Raw genomic sequence first — 19,124 nt, 5'->3', positions numbered from 1 at the left:
GGCCGAAAGAAGACTTTATGTCATCACACAGCCTGGTACTGGGCAATGCCGCACCATAAGGTACTATTACCCCAAACGTGATTAACATAACACATTATTTATTTCCCCTGAACACAGTATGTTACAAGACTGCAGATTCAGAGGAACAGACATGCATATTTGTACTTTCAAATGTTATCGTTTGTTTTAATAAATAAGGACACTAATTACCCTTACCGTGCAATCTGTTAAGATCAAAACTTAGAAAAGGCGTACCTACAATGAGATTTTTCTTCGCCATAAACAAACGACGATATCTTGAACCGCCATAACAGCTATAGACTGTTTCTACGCCGTCACCAGAGATGTCAGTGTGAACACAGCGCGTTCAATTAAAATCACTTGAAAGATAATTACGGTGGCTATGTTACCTTAGGTGGAGCGATTCTTTCCACTTCCCAGAAAAGATGGCTGTATTCAGGGTTGTAGTCTTGTATAAATTTAACAATGGTTCAGAGGTTCCAGCTGCCTTCAACATCATCGCTCTGATACTGGATGCAGCAAGGACCTCAGAAACGTTGGTTAACATCGACCAGATTACACAGCGCAACAACCCAGAAGAAAGAAATCTTCATACTCTGATGACGGAGGCAGTATGACCTCTGAAACGTTGGTTAACATCGACCAGACTACACAGCGCAACAACCCAGAAGACAGAAATCTTCATACTCTGATGACGGAGGCAGTATCACCTCTGAAACGTTGGCTAACATCTACCAGACTCCACAGCGCAACAAACCCAGAAGACAGAAACCTTCATACTCTGATGACGGAGGCAGTATGACCTCTGAAACGTTGGTTAACATCGACCAGACTACACAGCGCAACAACCCAGAAGACGGAAATCTTCATACTCTGATGACGGAGGCAGTATGACCTCTGAAACGTTGGTAAACATCGATCAGACTACACAGCGCAATAACCCAGAAGACAGAAATCTTCATACTCTGATGACGGAGGCAGTATGACCTCTGAAACGTTGGTAAACATCGACCAGACGACACAGCACAACAACCCAGAAGACAGAAATCTTCATACTCTGATGACGGAGGCAGTATGACCTCTGAAACGTTGGGAAACATCGACCAGACTACACAGCGCAACAACCCAGAAGACGGAAATCTTCATACTCTGATGACGGAGGCAGTATGACCTCTGAAACGTCGGTTAACATCGACCAGACTACACAGCGCAACAACCCAGAAGACAGAAATCTTCATACTCTGATGACGGAGGCAGTATGACCTCTGAAACGTTGGTTAACATCGACCACACTAGACAGCGCAACAACCCAGAAGACAGAAATCTTCATACTCTGATGACGGAGGTAGTATGACCTCTGAAACGTCGGTTAACATCCACCAGACTACACAGCGCAACAACCCAGAAGACAGAAATCTTCATACTCATCGCCCTGATGATGGAGGCAGTATGACCTCAGAAACGTTGGTTAACATCGACCAGACTACACAGCGCAACAACCCAGAAGACGGAAATCTTCAGACTCACGGCCGTGAAAACCTCAAATGCGATTAATTTATCTGATTATTTAATGCGGGTTTAACATCTTCTGCTTCACCTCACGAAACGCTATTTCGTCGTTGGCTGGTACTCGGTATTACAAGTATTTTGCGTTCAGACGGGATTCAAAAGTTTCATTTTGCTGTAAAAATCTACATGTATATACTGAGCGGTACTACTCGAAACGCAACCTTTTATCCAACATGGACTGCGGTACAGAACTTAAGTCAGAAACAGGTCCTAATTAGTGTAATAGACCCTTCTACCCCCAAATAGTGACACTGGAATGAAGGTCGCCCTTAGTTGCTAGGCCGCTGTTCACGCCAGCTTTGTGTATTCAAGACTAGAACGTATAGTAGTTCTCGAATATAACTTCGCATCGAAATCGTGAAGCATTTAGGAATACAAGGCAGTACAGAACAAAACAAAGTACACGCTGATATCATAGCCTCATGGGAGAAAATTAAAGTTATTTATGGTTTCAACATAAAGGGGTAACATCCCTCGCTGTGAACACAACAACTGGTTCGCTACATTTACTTCTTTGGTACGCGCATTGCTGGGCGCGGCTTTTGGCCACCGTGATCTCCGGATCTTACCGCGACAGACTCGTTTGTGTGAAGATTTCTCAAAGAAACAGTTTACTCGAATAAACCACCGAGCCTGGATGGATTGAAACGCAGCACTGAACAGATTGTTATGAAAACTGTCACAGAAAATCTTTCGCAAAAGTCGAATGAAACATACTAAATAGTTGAATGCTGTCTTCGAGGTGGTAAACATTTTAATTATTTGCTGTAAAACTGATCTGTATGTTCGTCCTAATAAACAAAAATTAAGGAGGAAGGCTTACAAATGTTTTAGTAGGCAAATTTCCGATTTCAATAAACACTCCGTAGTACAAAAAAGAAATCGAAATTCATCACTGTAAACTGAGACTTCAATTTACAGACGGGCGAATATTACCCGCTATTTAACGTGACAGAAAACCGAATTCATTCTGCAATGAACCATAACCCTGCTACAAGTCACTGGTAGACAACTTGAATTAGTTTTCAGTTAAATTATTTGGTTATTCCGTCAAATCACAATGAGATAATTAAAATAATTAAAATATCATTCTGTGTTCCATATCGAATAATCGATTTACAATTGGATATTCGATATGGAACACAGAATGATATTTTAATTATTTTAATTATCTTATTTTAAATACATTGTGATTTGACGGAATAATCAAATAATTTAATTTTAATTTAATAAATCACAATATGACGCAACTACACTATTTTAGTTTTCAGGTTTAATTGCCCGATCCTAAACCAAGTAACGTATTTTCAGCTCAGCACTAGTCCAAGTCAAGTTGAAAACTTCATGGTACGTTGCTTTAACTCCAAGTGGAACGAAGCCCCGTTGTCCAATGGGCATTGCGTTGGAGGTGGACGTCAACATTTGTTCTGATACCCGAAGACACGTCAGTGAACAATTCCACAGTCTGGCAGGAGAGGCGACTGATCTGGGCTGCGCATATGTAGTACAGGGCCATGCTGGGATTAAACCGGCAGAGGATCGTCGTGTAACCCTTCCTGTCTCGCTGCCCACATGATGGTCACAGCAAGTTCTGCAAATAGAAAATTTTTGTGGTGGGACAGAACCAGAACACGCCTTCCCTTGCAAATGGTCGAGATGAAGTTCCTCACGTGTACAGACGACAATGTTAGACCCTTAGCAGTGCTAACCTAATCTTAAAGCAGTGGATCCTATGTATTAGTAACAGTATATGGGTTGTAGGTGACAGGTGTGTACAATATTTAATTATTCTAGACAGCTCTTAGTTTGTACTCCTAATAATAAGTTTAGTTGGCGTACGTCATATAATTCTCGAAATTAAACATGGATACGGCTGGATACTACATTTTTAAAATGGTTTCTTCTTCAAAATTTTGGGCAGAAATCATATAAAAATATTTTTGTTGTTGTGATTTTAATTTATTGGGTTGTTTTGTTGAATTTGGGTTTTAAAATTCCGCGAACTCATGCGAACGAAAAAGAAACCTTAAGTTAAAAAAATAAATTCAAATCACAACTTAAAATTTAACATTTCAGGTTATAAAAACGAGTAAAACTGAAGAAGCACTTACGACATTAAACATCAAATGTCGGCTACTGTAATCAAACGAAAGATTTTAAAGATAAAGCAATTTTCGTTATTTGTGTCAGTTATTTGTACAGTGAAAATATAGAGACTTAAGATGGCTGTCTTCTGGGTTGTTGCGCCCTGCAGTCTGGTAGAATTTTACCGACGTTTCAGAGATCCTTGCTGCCTCCATCATCAGTCGTCCGTAAACTTCCACCAGACTACATGGCGTCATAACCCAGAAGACAGCCATCTTCAGACTCAACGCCGTGAAAACATCAAATCCTACATGGCAGAGATTTGTTTTAAATTGTTCTGGTACAGAATTTCTGAAACATTTGGTGTGTCGCAAGGGCAGCGATGAGACACAACCTACACTTAGAGTGAAAAACTCTTCGACTCCATGATCAGACAGCTGAAACTACTATATAAATCCAACATTTCTATAGAAAATCTTGCCGGAAAGTGGCCGCTAGGAACAGCAGTTGTGTGGGCATTTAATAACACTTCATCAACTGTATTTGTCAGGTAGTGTCAAAGGTAGGGTGATCTGTAAATGATATAGTATTCCAAAAAACATGGATAGGAGCGTCCAAGACCAGAATTTAATTGCAGTGATTAAAGAAAATGTATCTAAGTGAAATAGACTGGGCCTATGTGGGTTTTCATATTTGGCCTATAGACGCTGAAACACAGTACGTTACATTATGTTACGCCAAATACAATTCAAAATCAACGCGTACAAGCGGAGATGATAGATTGTATGTTTTTATATATAAATATAGGCCTAAATGTTTGTGGAGCTCTGTAATGTCTCCGGAGTGATTATATAACGTCAGACATTTCTACCACACAAAACCGGCCGACCACAGGTAAAGCAAGGCTTCAAGATACAAGATCTTGCCAACTGCGTCCAATGGCAAACCTCATTTTAAACACTTGCGAAATAAACCGCTACAAAAGATGATATCAGATCTTGTTGTACTGTATTACGCATATTAAATTTGTTAAATTACACTAATTATAACACACAAACAATAACAAAATTGTAAGATTTGAGGTTTTCACAACGGTGAGTATGAAGATTTCTGTCTTCTGGGTTGTTGCGCTGTGTAGTCTGGTAGATGTTTACCATCGTTTCAGAGGTCATACTGCCTCCGTCATCAGAGTATGAAGATTTCTGTCTTCTGAGTTGTTGCGCTGTGTAGTCTGGTAGATGTTTACCATCGTTTCAGAGGTCATACTGCCTCAGTCATCAGAGTATGAAGATTTCTGTCTTCTGAGTTGTTGCGCTGTGTAGTCTGGTAGATGTTAGCCAATGTTTCAGAGGTCATACTGCCTCCGTCATCAGAGTATGAAGATTTCTGTCTTCTGAGTTGTTGCGCTGTGTAATCTGGTAGCTGTTAGCCAACGTTTCAGAGGTCATACTGCCTCCGTCATCAGAGTATGAAGATTTATGTCTTCTGGGTTGTTGCACTGTGTAGTCTGGTCGATGTTAACCAACGTTTCAGAGGTCATACTGCCTCCGTCATCAGAGTATGAAGATTTCTGTCTTCTGGGTTGTTGCGCTGTGTAGTCTGGTAGATGTTAACCAACGTTTCAGAGGTCATACTGCCTCCGTCATCAGAGTATGAAGATTTCTGTCTTCTGGGTTGTTGCGCTGTGTAGTCTGGTCGATGTTTATAAACGTTTTAGAGGTCATACTGCCTCCGTCATCAGAGTATGAAGATTTCTGTCTTCTGGGTTATTGCGCTGTGTAGACTGGTCGACCCAGAAGACAGAAATCTTAATAACAAAATTTATATCATTGTAAAAACTCGTAATAAAATTTAGTTCAAATTCCTAACCTGAGTTGTCAAATTTTCGTTAGTCATTAAATATTAAGACTCTTAAATCGGATTACGCAGATACTTGAATTAAAAATGTTTTCCTAGTTTAAAGACTTCCAATTCCAAAAATCAGACAGAGATGTAAGACTTTTTTGATGCGTACTTGAGGAGGGGTTGTCCCATGGCGGCTAGGTAATTGGATTTCTGCCGGAGTTCATAGTGGAAATTCTGATTTGATACATGAATGTACGTAGCTTCCTTGGACAAGTTAAGATTTGACCAGAGAGACCAAAGACGTTCCTGAAGTCCTGATCTTGGCGGTTGGTTCATGAACATATATCACGTGGAAACTAGATAAATATTAATTCAGATCAAGCAGTTTAATCTCCACCTCAAAACAACCATTTTTGATTATCAGAGTTATTCAACGTAAGATAAATGTATCACAGAACCAGGAAGGCGAACTTCGTTACTGTAGAATTGTTACTGAGAGAAAGGACAAAGGACACAATAGGCGATTATTTTATGGCACAGGCCTCGATCGGGGACAAAGGGACATCCCAGCAGATTTCTTGTAGCGATTGAATGTAGCCACTAAGTTACGCCATCCACTACAGTAATATAAACCTATGATAAGTGCATTAGAGTTACACGGAAATTTTTAATTTAATGTTATGTAGGAATAATTATTTTCAACAAATAAAGTTAAATGCGGACTGTGGTACACAGGATTATAACACCGTGTAGAAATGCATTTGATTACAAAAAACTAAATAAAAAGACGTTTACGTTGTAACCAGATTGAAATGTATACTGTTGCGTCATCTTTAAAATGTTACTAGATTCTGTTTTCAGCACACTTTATTTATATTTTATTAGGAAATTCAAATTTACTATGACGTCAAAGGAATAAAACTAGATGACCTGTGGTCATCGCAGTGGGGTATAGTGTACTCTAAAGCAAAGTTATACAAGAACAGGTTTCGAGATATAATATTTTTTATATTTGACATCAAACACAGAAGAACACAGCGGAGCAGCCAGATAAATTTTCTTTAATTTTTAGTATGTGAAATAGATTGATTGGAAACTGTCAGCTTTTTCACATACCTAGATCGCATCTCACTGCTAAGGTCAGATGTAATTTCACAAAATTCAAGGCCAATAGGTAGGTACAGATGCTAAATATAATTTTAATGGTTTTTCCTGCGTTGGAAAAGATGAACTTCGTCCTGTCGATAAATTTCTCCCAAAATATAATGAGTTTTGATTGATACATCCTAAACTAAAGAAGGTCAGAACTGTCAGGACAAATAATTTCTTCATATCGGAAAAATTTGCTGAGAAGTTGAAGGCAAATGACACTGATATTATTGGCTCTATGAAATATTTGAAATTAGATGCTCCAGATTCAATTGAGACAACACAAATGCAGCTATGAACATTTTCGTTAATGTTGACCTTGAAAAAGCAAAGGAATTATTTCTTATCTCTCGACATACTTCATCCTGCAATTCTGGTCACCAAAAGAGAGAAATAACCCTAGAAATCGAGAGAGGTCTACAGTTCAACTAAATATGGACTGGATATTTTTTTTATAAATAACTAAGAAATATTGTGTAAATACAAGTTCCCACATAGGAAAATTTCATATATTTTATAACATTTTAAGTCTTGTTATTATCAGTGTTTGGGTGATAGAAGAAAAAAGATAAAACGAAGAAGAATTAATTTTTCCCCTTGCAGAGGAGCTCCAAAATAATTACATAAACTTCAGGCCTAAAAGTTGTCAATCAAAAGACAACAGCGAGGAATTCGAAGTAATCTTAACAGTACGTGTAAAGTGACACAATTATCGATCTGTAAAGTGCAATGAGAATGAAATAAATGTAAAATGCTGTTCAGTGAATAAAATTTATACGCGATAAGTACAAGAAACATAATGAATCTGCAGTAATTGCACTGAAAAGTAATGAAAACTTCATTTACAAGGGAGGAAGAAATTACTTACTTTAGACAAAAGATATATGTGAGACACTTACATACTGATATTGACTTAACACTTTAAAAATTCTAATGAATCATAGTTTCTACACTCGACAAACTTTTCAACCTATTAAAATGTTTACAAATCTCCGATTTTAAAACAAAAGATTTCTGCCATAGTTCACAAGCATTTTCATTCATTTCTGGTAGAAGTTTACAAACGTTTCAGGGGTACATGCTGTCTCCGTCATCAGGGAAGCCAGGACCTCTGAAACGTTGATAAACTTTTACCAGACTAAATGGCACAACAACCCTGAAGATAATCATCTTCGGATTTACCACCGGGAGAACCTCAAATCCTGCTTAGGAGAATGCGAATCGTAACAAGACTTCTGGGATCTTATTTGCTAATCAGCAGTCATGCGTTTTACACGAGGCCTTAGGGGCCTTAAGGGTTTAACCGTCACGTGACCGTACCTTGCACGAGCAATATGTCGAGTTCTTGTATGAAAATTAATTTAGGCCGTCTTGGTGGTTGGGAGCTACAAAAAACCGCAAACAGGGTAGGCTTAGATGGGTGGATAATATTAAAGTGGATTGTAATAAAATAGTTTTAGAGGGCATAACTCGATGTATTTCTGAGATCTGGGGTTTAAGCGCCGTGTAAACTCGTTGGCATCTATCTGTGATTTTGCATGGCAACAGAACAAAGAATAATTATAAAGATGCATTATCCAGATTGAATCTTTCAACACTCTATTTAAGGCAGTGGGGTCCAGATGCCCTATCAATTATTAATACACTTTAAAACGAAATTAGTTGTTCTTTAATATTTGTTTCTGTCCGAGTACGTATACTTACTAGGATAATTAGAAAGAATACTTTACATGTATGAGTAATCACAATTTCTAGGTCATTCCATCATGTAAGATGTATTTCTGCTTCCAACAATGACATTTGCAATGGCACCGATATTTTAATAAAGATTTAGCTATATTTTCATGTAATTTCTTATAGGCCTAATTGTATTTCTTTTCAAACTTTTTCTTGTCTACATTTTATTTGTAAATGTTATTACTTTTATTCCATTGATCCACACAGAATTGTTCATAACTACATTGCGGAGGGAATTAACATGATTTACGTTGATAACTCCTGACTCTGGGAGTTAACATTTATTTCTTAAAGCTTTCGACACTTTGTGTTCCTTTCTACGTAACGACTGTTCTAATTTTAATTATAAAGTCAATCTGTCAAAACTTATTTGGATAAGAAGGCTATGCATTTATGACAAAATGTTAAAATATAGACCTATTAAAAGCTTTTTAACACAAATTTCATCAAAGAAATAAAGTAACATATTTTTTATTAAAATTGTGCCGATTTGTAATAAAAAAATCATTCTTAAGCAGTGTTTTGAATTTAGTTTGTAAAATGGCAGTGCCTCTCATCACATGAACAGGTGAAAAGATTTCAATCGCACACTTCCGATTGCAGATGGGTGTTAAAATTTATTTCGTAAGGTGTGATCTGAAATTAAGATTCACCTTGTCACTATATATTCTGTCACAGATAAGAAATATAAAAGAAAAATATGGCGTAATAAAATGTGTTGGAAATAACTTGTGATATCATAGCAGCTACATTTATGGACATAAAACAGAAGGCAAATTAAAAATATCTGCCCCATAGTAACAACACTTTCTGAAGAGAAGACACGTTTATAACAAAGAAAAAAGCGTCAGATTCCAAGCTTTGAAGAATTGTAGCAGATTAACATTAATTGGATATTTTAGTGAATGTAGGGTCTAACTCTCGAATTCTCTGTAAAAAAAACCTAGGTTTACTACTGCTGGTTTGTAAAAAATTAATATAAGAAGCAATAATCGTTTGTAATGAACATAAACAAAAGAAGAGCTTTTACTCCACAAAGACCAACAAAAGACTATGTTTGGAGGCACATCAAAATGGCCGACACCGTTTGCGACTGACAGCCATGTTTCAAGCCATAATTTCATTGGATGTTGTACTGTAACAGGAGGAGTCTGTAGTCAATTTTTTTCCAACCCCATGCAAGCTCCTCCCAGTCAGACATTGTGACGCCAACCTTTGACATTATGTCACATCCCCCCCCCCAGTCCAACAATGTTTTGTCATAGCTCTCTGCTACCCTCCCTTCCCCCTCCTAATAACTTCGTACCGACAAACCAGCAAGAAAGGATTTACAACTATGCTGCATCGCCTATTAGCATTTGTTCCAATCGCAATTACCCTCAATTAGAAGTTGACAATAGTACCTGAATATCAGCTGATATTATCTTGGAATAATTAATTACATTCTTAGCTCTCTCCTCGTTGAATATAAAAGGATTTTTGTAATCACCTCGTTGCAAAGACTTTTTGGTATTTCTTCAAACAGTAAGAAGGAATTGTATGATTTGAGGTTTTCACAGCGGTGAGTATGAAGATTTCGTTCTTCTGGGTTGTTGCGCTGTGTAGTCTAGTAGAAGTTTACCAACGTTTCATAGGTTCATGCTGCATCCATCATCAGAGCGCCCTGATGATGGAGGCAGCATGGACACCGAAAAGTTGATGGACATCTACCATACTACATGGCGCAATAACCCAGAAGACAGCAATCTTCGCTAACAACCGACTTTAATGATTAGGCTGACTGTAAATCTTAGAAGGATTAAAATAATTTAATCAGTTTTACTTATAGATTGAACTTAAGGATCCTTTTTTCATACACAACCAAGCAATTTGTGTAACTTTTTTCCGACTTAATAAAATGTTAATTTCGATTATTGTAAGTACATAAATTTCAAATACATTATATTATGTTAAAATAGTTTAAAAAATTACCATGTTTATTGACTTAAAGTAACCTAACTTTACAAAACAGGGTTCTTAAATGTAAACGCTCCAAGCCTTAAAAACCATAAATGTAATACACGAAAAATTTTCCATCTACTATAAAGGCGAAACTGCTCTCACAGTTCCATGTATTTCTTCAGTGTCAAGCTGATAAGGACTTTCATTTTTACAGAAAATTCAGTGAATAGGCTAGCACGAAACTCAAACGAAGCGGACGCCATTAACCAAACTCGACAATTTCAATTTCTTAAGCCTTAAATACAATTTTGATACCAGGGCTCGGACTATTAATTAATTAATTATCAAAAATATATTAAAAATGTTTGCCGTCAATCACAATTATAATAATGTTAAAAGATTAAAACATCATTTAACGTTCCCCATCGAGTACTCGATTACAATAGGAACTTACACGACTAGTTTCGGCTATAATTTAGCCATCAACGGGTGTTATGTAGTTTAAACTTATCACTGAATTACTGATTTTTATGGTTTTTATGATTTATAGTCTTCATACTATAAAAATCTACTATAAAAATTAGTAATTCATTGATAAGTTTAAACTACATAACACCCGATGATGGCTAAATTATAGCTGAAACTAGTCGTGTAAGTTCCTATTGTAATCGAGTACTCGATGGGGAACGTTAAATGATGTTTTAATCTTTTAACATTATTATAATTGTGATTGACGGCAAAAAATTTTAATATATTTTTAATACTTATGAATCACAATATGACGCATTTACAATATCTAATTAATTATCGTTCTTCGATATTTCGTACCTCTGTTCCAGCCAGTGCGGTCGCCATTACGCACTAATGACTCTTACGCCAAGACTGCATAAATAATTAATCGTTATTCACAATGGGAAAGAAGTTTTCGCTTATTATTATTATTATTATTATTTCGTCTTTCTCCTCAGGTTTTCCTGGTACTGTCTCTCTTTAACCAATGCTAAACCCTACCAATCAGGCTTCAAGTTTCTGATTGTAATTATAACGTGTGATGTTCCTAGTATTTTTATAAAGAATTTATTAAATTCTTTACTGGCATTGTTTCTACGTATTCTTAAAGTCCTTCAGTTACAAAACATTTAATGTTCAACATTTTCTGAATTTCTGTACTTATATTTTTATATTTTAATTTCTTTTCGGACGCCTCCTGTATTACATTCTTGTTCAATGGTATTTCTACATCCATCAGTAGGCAACATTTATCTTTCTTATTGCTAGTTACTGCCAGAATCTCTTTGTCTGTTTATATTCCTTGATTCCACAGTACTGTTGTATCTTCGTGTTCACAATCTGTTCTGTTGTTTCATTGTTTAATGTCTTGCATATTGAGTAACGTAGATGTCTACAGACCTTATCATGTTTTATTACGTATTCATTATTTGTCAGAATGAAGCATCATAATGTTAGGAGTCAATATTTTTCAATATATTATTTGTATTGTTTTTACATAGTTGGCATCCACTTACAATTTCTTCCTTCAAAATTTATCTTAGTTTGTACTGTCTGTCTGATCCTTTCCTGTCTGATATCGTCTGCTTCTCGCTTAATGACCCCGGACTTCAGCCATCTTTACGACTGGAATACGCTGTAAATTTATAATTTCGTGTTGTTGACAAATTTGTCGTAATTTAAGCACATAGCCTACAGTGCATATGAAATCACAAAGCTTTCTTTCCTGTGATTTATCGTTTGGCATTTATTTTGTGGAAATTGAATCGAATTCGTTCGTCTAATCAAATAATATTTAGAGCCGATAGAACACAAATATATAATGAAGGATGTGTAATAATTATCTTTAACAATCAAATTAAAGCTTATTTTATCACATTGTTTTGATCACCAACGTCCATAAAGGCGAAGTCGTTTACAAAATTTACTTTTTAAGAAGAGAAAATTATGTTATTTCAATTTAATCAGACTAGACATCTCACGGTGCAAGCAGCGAGAAGCAATTCAGCATTCACACTGCTGTTACTAACTACACGGAGCAGAGACTGTCTTTAGAAGGACGTCCACGCTCAGCTAATCAACAAATTTCTTGCCGTTTAAAGTAGCCCAATGTATCCACAAGGGCTCGCCATTGGCATTCATACAGTTTCAGTTGAATCCAGTCTAAACTTCTTTTTAATATTATCCTCCCATCTACGTCGAAGTCTTCCAAGTGGTAGGCCTACCTTCTCTTCAGATTCTCCGACAAAAATTTTGTACGGATTTCTTATATTTTCCATTCGTGCTACAAGCTCAATCATATTAGTAACTGATTTGATCTTACTAATAAAACGTTATTTGAAATAACTTTCGCATAAAAGGAAAAGTCGTCCACAGAATGTCCTAGTGCATTTGAAGAGAAATACAGATTAGAAATAAAAATTACTTTAGACTAGTAGATTAATATCACACCGAAAAAAAAATATATCACGTGAAAGATGTGGATAGTAATAAAGCAGAATATGTATTTCATGTATTTTAGTGAGCTTTTCTAAAAAGTTCAATAAACCACTCTAAGCAAGGCCCATCGCGTCTTAATACAGATATTTCCACAGAATTTCTGCCCCCACTCCAATCCTTTAGGTTTTTCGCGTATCGCACTGGCTTACCTGTCAGTCCGCAATTTTCTCACGGCTCTCCATAATGTACGTGGTCAGACGGACTGACTCGCCATCAGAATTCAGCACTGTCGAGTCCAATTTTGGTTATCACCAAAAACCGTTAATAAAAATTCGTTGGCGAGAATTAAATATCATTCCCTAACCTGTAAAATGTAATAAAATGTAAACAGAATTTTACATGAAGACAAAAACTATTGGACTCAATGTAACTGATTAGATACAAGTCGGTATTTTAGATGAAGACTACTTAGGTTGGCTAAACAACCTTCAATCTCAACGTATATAAAAACATCTCTCTTTAATAAAGATGTCCGAAGAACAATGGATAATAAAATTTCTCTTGTCTTTAAGATGAAACACACTGTAAAGTCTTCTTAAGTGACCAGCTGTGTGATTATGGATTACGTCTTCATATTTACACAGATGATGTTCATAAAATTGTCAAATATATTATGTTTTTACGCCAGTCTTGTAACTGTGTTCGATGGATTCTGTCCGTAACCTATTTCATTCGTCTTAAATGCTGATAAAGATCGTCTTTGAAATATAAAAGACCAAATTCTGTGTCGTACAGAATAGAAACATCTCGCATTAGTAAGTTCAGCAGTTTAGCACCCATTTAAAATACAGTTATTCTCACTTCCCGTTAACTTACGTTCATCAAAAGCGCACAATATCTCGTCAAGACGTAAATGATTTTTATCTGAAAGGGACATTGCACTGATGGCTTTCGATTGGTCACAAACACTAATTCACGAAAGAGTACAATTAATTCCAGGCACTTAAAATAAGACTAGACTCACATGAAGCACTTCTAATTTATTGTATCAAAGTTTAAATTATATCGTTTTACATTAAAAAAGCACACGCTGCACTGAATTCTGGGACCTTTTACCGTCGAAGATGTCCGTTACTTGCCACGGATCCAGGAAGAATAAACAAACCTGATCGATGCAGCTCAAAGCGTAGATGGACAATGTCGGATGATAATAGTGTCCTTAGGACCTTAATTATTACTATCCGTAATCCCTCCCTCGTGTCCAGACAGAGGTTTTAGGTAATAGTCCATGTCTTTATAGGCTGGACTGTGAGTGAGTGACATGTCATGCTAGGATCTGCCTTCGTGATGCACGAAAACCTTGCGGACAAGACAGAAATAGTCTTGCAATAGACTATTGCCCCTTCTCCACTTTATTATTATGTAATGTCGTGTGACATGGCAGAGGTGAAGATCATGGGGCAGTTCCGGTCATCAACAGGTTGTCACGAATATCGGTACGTAGTGCAGCCTTCAGAAGGCTGCAAGACTTCGTTCGTGGTGTTAACGGGCTTGTGACTTTGCTGCGGTGAATGTAAAGCAACAATATTAAGAAAACCAATAGCTAAAATTAAAAATGAACATTAACTAAAACATGAAGACGTAATAACCACTGTGCATAAAAAATTAAATTAAAAAAAATTCTTGCAAAATCAAACCAATGTCTTACTGGATTTAAATTAATTAGGTTTTTTTTTACTTCATACGCGTAAGACGTTATTTGTAAACAAAGTTATCTATAATATTAATTTATTTTCCCTTTTGGAATCGTAGTTTTATTTAATAAAGCTACGTAATAAGGTTAACGATGAAGAAAGAAATTGACAGTGGAACCACGGTTCCCTAGTTAACATTGAATAACGTTTGACTGTAGAAGTATATTTGTACTGAAATAAAATTTTATTTACACATTAATGTATTCCTCTACATCTTATCTATACGTGACGTCATCCGCCGACAGCTTATCTATGCGTTGCGTCATGTACTCAACGCACTCACTCTAGAACCGTTCTCTATTACCAAATAAATGGCCAAAACTCCTAAACCGTAAGAGTTAGCTGAAATCTGTTTGCAAATTTGAAAAGCTCGTGTTTATTTACGTATTTCACTCGCAATATGTCCAGATCTAACTCTTACGCTTTAGACGTGGCAAGCGGTTGAAGTTGAGTTATTACATGTCTTGGGTAATTATTTCAACAATGTTTAAAATATGCATTATAGAATAAAGTAAACATCATTTTACTCTTTAATTTACATGTAGGTTCATATTCTCTATCTTACATAGGTCTCGAGTTATTGGCGTTTGAAGACGTTACACACCAGCGTTACCTTACGTCTTACAGTATATGTCGAGTGTGCCGTGATCTTATAAACGTTATTTAACGTTAATAAATACAAAAAGTCATTTGTCGCTTGCGTATTAGCCAAAGAAATTAACATTCTTTTTGTTCATAATAATGCCTCTTCGAAAGATAACGTACGTTGTGTACAGTAAAAGTTACAAGATTTCTTTTTAAATCTTTATTTAAAATTGAATGTGAGCTTATTTGTTTTTCTGTGTTTTATATTAAAGCGGTAAATGTGAAGTCAGACAGAAACGTCGCCAACTGTGTTTAATAGTAAATTTATTGAATTCAGCTGTAATAATAATGACAATAATTACTTCACTGCTGTAACCCACTACTACATCTCGGGCTCCGCTTATACTGGAAAATTCCAGACGCTGAGGCCTGTTTATTCGCAGTTCTGACTTCACCTTTTGGTCAAATTTACTAAAGATCTGGTTACAAACCCGGTTCTGGTAACTAGCAGTTCAATAATTTTGCCTGGGAGGTTATTTATGACACGCTCTTTGCGAGATGTATATATATACGAAATGAACGCATATGTTTGTCTGAACGATTACACACAAGCAACGTTCTACGGTTTAAAATAAATTTAACATTAGAGGCTACTTTATAATTTCCTACAGTTTATAATAGCAACATGGAGGAAGCAGGAATTTGTAAAGAGAAGAATAAACAAGTTTTAAAATATATTAATGTATTTTAGTAATACTAAAACGTACGTAATGTAGTTTACATTTCGTCTCTGGCTTTTTCTTAAATAAATAAAGACAAGCAGCTAATAGTTTACGAATAAAATTCATCTTACGTTGAAAAGATACGTTTATATATCGTCTGCGGTCTATTTATACGCTCATGTGAACGGTACCTGTTCTAAACGTACAGTATATTTACGATATAATTTTTGTCAGCTAGGTCATTTAGAGGACAAAGGAGCATACAAGGTGCGATCGAAAGGTTTCAAGACTGCGCGTATAAAAACCCGTACACTTATCTCAGGTATTAAATTCATCCATCACCCTCGAAGTAGTTCCCCTGGGAGTGAACACAACGATCCCAGCGCCGCTGCCAAGCCTGGAAGCATCCCTGGAAATCTTTCTTTGTCAGCCTGTCAAGCACCATCTGCCATTCTGCCTGAATCTCTTCTATTTTCTCAAATCTCCTTCCCTTTAGCTGAATTTTCATCTTTGGGAAGAGGAAGAAGTCACACGGAGCTTAGAAAGGAAGTTGGGGTCGGTTCTTGCAAGATCTTTGAGCTCCTGACAAACGAGAAGTCGATTCTGCTTCTGGTCCTCAGACAGGATGCGTCGCATGTGGAGTTCTTCCTTTAGAATCAGCTGACAGATCCCATAGCCTATCCCAACAATGTCGCACAAGTCGTTGATGGTACGACGTCGATCTTCGTGAATGGCCTGCCGAATCTTCGTAACATTTTCGGGCGTTGTGCTCGAAGATGGTCGTCCAGAACGCTCGTCATCATCGACAGAGGTTCGGCCATTTTTAAAACGTGAATGCCACAAAAGTTTGTGCTTGCTTTAGCATTTCATAGGTTTCCGTAGCCGTTTTGGCGAGTCTTTGGCAAAATTTGATGCACACGCCATTCCGAAATCGCAGGAGGGTCGGTGTAATGCACTACCAAAACGCCCGTAACTAAGAAACAAATGCTAATTCGATGATTCCGGCTGGCACACTGATTCACTATGAATGTAGGCCGCACCCCCTAGCGGCAGAAGCTCGTACTACATCCGGTTCGCCCTCTATTGACACAGTCTTGAAACTTTCCGATCGTACCTCGTATAATGCGTGTAAATACTCCAAATATTTCGGTATTGATTACATATTTCCATTTGTATTATTATAACCATTTGACTCGAGTTTCAGACCTTGTTTTCCTCAAAGGAAACCGTGCACTGGGCTCGCCAGAACAAACATAGACACATTTATTCTGAACGCACTTCCATAAGGCAGGAGTCAGGTGCCTAATTGATTTGCTGACGTTACTGTAGGGTACTTCGTTTCCTTGAAATTAAATATTTTACTTACAAAATACCATAGCAACGTGCACACTTTTCTTAAAGAAAGCACCCCAAAATCCTTAAAAGTAAAGTAAACAGAAATAATGAATATTCAATAAATGCACTCCGATTAGCTGTCTGCGAAGAATGGGGCGAGGTTTAGGTCTGTTTGTACTCAGATATTCTGTACTTAAACACAGGATTTTTTTTAAATACGCGGCACAACTTTAGAGACTTATTTCGCGGGCATATGGCCCATTTGATTTTGGAATTAGAAGTATAAAAACTAAACCACAAACGCGACCATGGTTAAGTGTTTGTTTACAAACAGCTGATTTCAACGTCACATATCACTCTTTTAATCAGAAAAAAATTACACGGATTTCTCTAAAATGTTGTCCTTAAGCGTCCATATAAGGCTCTGTACGTATTGTTGAGGATTCTCGCACACACTAAAAAATTCCAGGCGAATTACGAATTACACTACGTCATAAATTCCGTACCGTAAACAATACTTTTAAGATAAATAAAAATTTTCTACTCCATGTCACTACAACTCTTTTGTAGGGCCTTGGCTCCCTTTAAATAAAAATCTACCGGGTTTAATATAATTGATATTTCGAGATATGGCTCTAAAAGGAAACGTCCAAGTTTACGGATAATTTCGTTGGTCTTTGTCGATAGAACACGTCCCTAAAGTGTGTTTTAGAAAAATTCTATATAGGCCTACCTGTTTATTTTGGCAAATCTTACGGTCACTGTGCAGAAGTACACGCTGAGACACTCTGGCCGCCGTCTGTCAGCAGAATTCAAACACTGGCAGTTCTGTAACCGCGGAACATTCCGTGCCGTTTCACGCGGTCGAAGCAAACATCTGCGTCTTCGAGTTCCCTGCATTTAACGGACCCAATTCAAGTCGTCTGCAATTTAATACTGCACTCGGCCGCAATGGTCACTGTTGTCACTACTTATACTGTTGTAAACCCAGTTTAAAAAGAGCTACGCCATTGGACAAGATCATTGCTGAAACGACAATAAATTCTCATGTTTACGGTAAAAATATAGTTCTGTTGGGCAATCATGCAGAACGCATTTCATAGTTTCGCGGTCAAACAACGGGACTTGAGTTTATTTTCGGTTACTCTGGACCTTCTTCCAGAAAGCCGCTGAGATTATATATTTATGTATCAATACAATAATTATGCCAGTACAGTCGAGTTGAAGATAGGCCTGCAATTAACACATAGGACAGATGGAGTGACTGTCAGTAGGCTATGGCTAGGTTGAAATCTCGGCCCGAAGACAAGATAACCTGTTTGAGCTTTCTGTGGTTTTCCTCAGTTTCTCCAAGACGATGCTGGGCTATTAACTAAATTTATGCAATAGGCTACAGAGGGTGAGCTGGCGCCTATCACAGCGGTCGTGTAGTTTAAGGCGTGGGTTAGAATCCCTCTCGTGGCGTGGATAAATGTCCGCGTCTTTCTGCGTTACGCTGTCCTGTGGAGGTTGAAGCCGTACGTAGAAAAATTTTCCAAATTCTTGAAGAAAAGTCCTCAAGAAAAGTCAAGGATCAGCACAGGTTTTCAGGCCTACGTTGGAGGCTACTTGTAATAGACGCCCGGTATACTAACAGCGTCTTTAAATAACTCACAAATAAAATGGAAGCTGTAATCTTGTACGGGCATATATTAGAACCTGACCACGTGTTTTATAAAGTTTAGTTTAGGCCTTCGTATTGATTTATTACAGGCTAAATTGAGTACCTACTTTATAATAGAATACATATTGATCAAAATGCTGACCTGATAAATAATATAAACCGTAATTAAACCATTAGAGATGTTAAAAATATTTTATATGCAATTCGTGCAAAGTGATAAGCTTAATTACAGAAATACAGACCTTTTACGTTTCGTGTGTACACAGGAAG

The 19,124-nt window shown here is 37.0% G+C and overlaps 1 long non-coding RNA gene across 1 annotated transcript; it reads right to left on the bottom strand.

The window, feature by feature from the left end:
• Positions 1 to 1,256: 1,256 nt before the first annotated feature.
• On the bottom strand, positions 1,257 to 18,412 carry LOC110835978 (uncharacterized). Its single transcript, XR_015534472.1, has 3 exons — positions 17,925 to 18,412; positions 13,005 to 14,357; positions 1,257 to 3,181 (listed from the first exon to the last, which is right to left on the bottom strand). It is a non-coding gene; the product is annotated as an uncharacterized LOC110835978 (long non-coding RNA).
• Positions 18,413 to 19,124: the final 712 nt, after the last annotated feature.

Source organism: Zootermopsis nevadensis, unplaced genomic scaffold, assembly GCF_977971745.1.
Source record: "Zootermopsis nevadensis isolate Lab colony 2312 unplaced genomic scaffold, Znev_1.0 Znev_ptg000010l, whole genome shotgun sequence".
Classification (NCBI taxonomy): Eukaryota; Metazoa; Arthropoda; class Insecta; order Blattodea; family Termopsidae; genus Zootermopsis; species Zootermopsis nevadensis.
The sequence above is the reverse complement of the archived record's forward strand: the minus strand, read 5'-3'. Positions and strand labels throughout refer to the sequence as shown.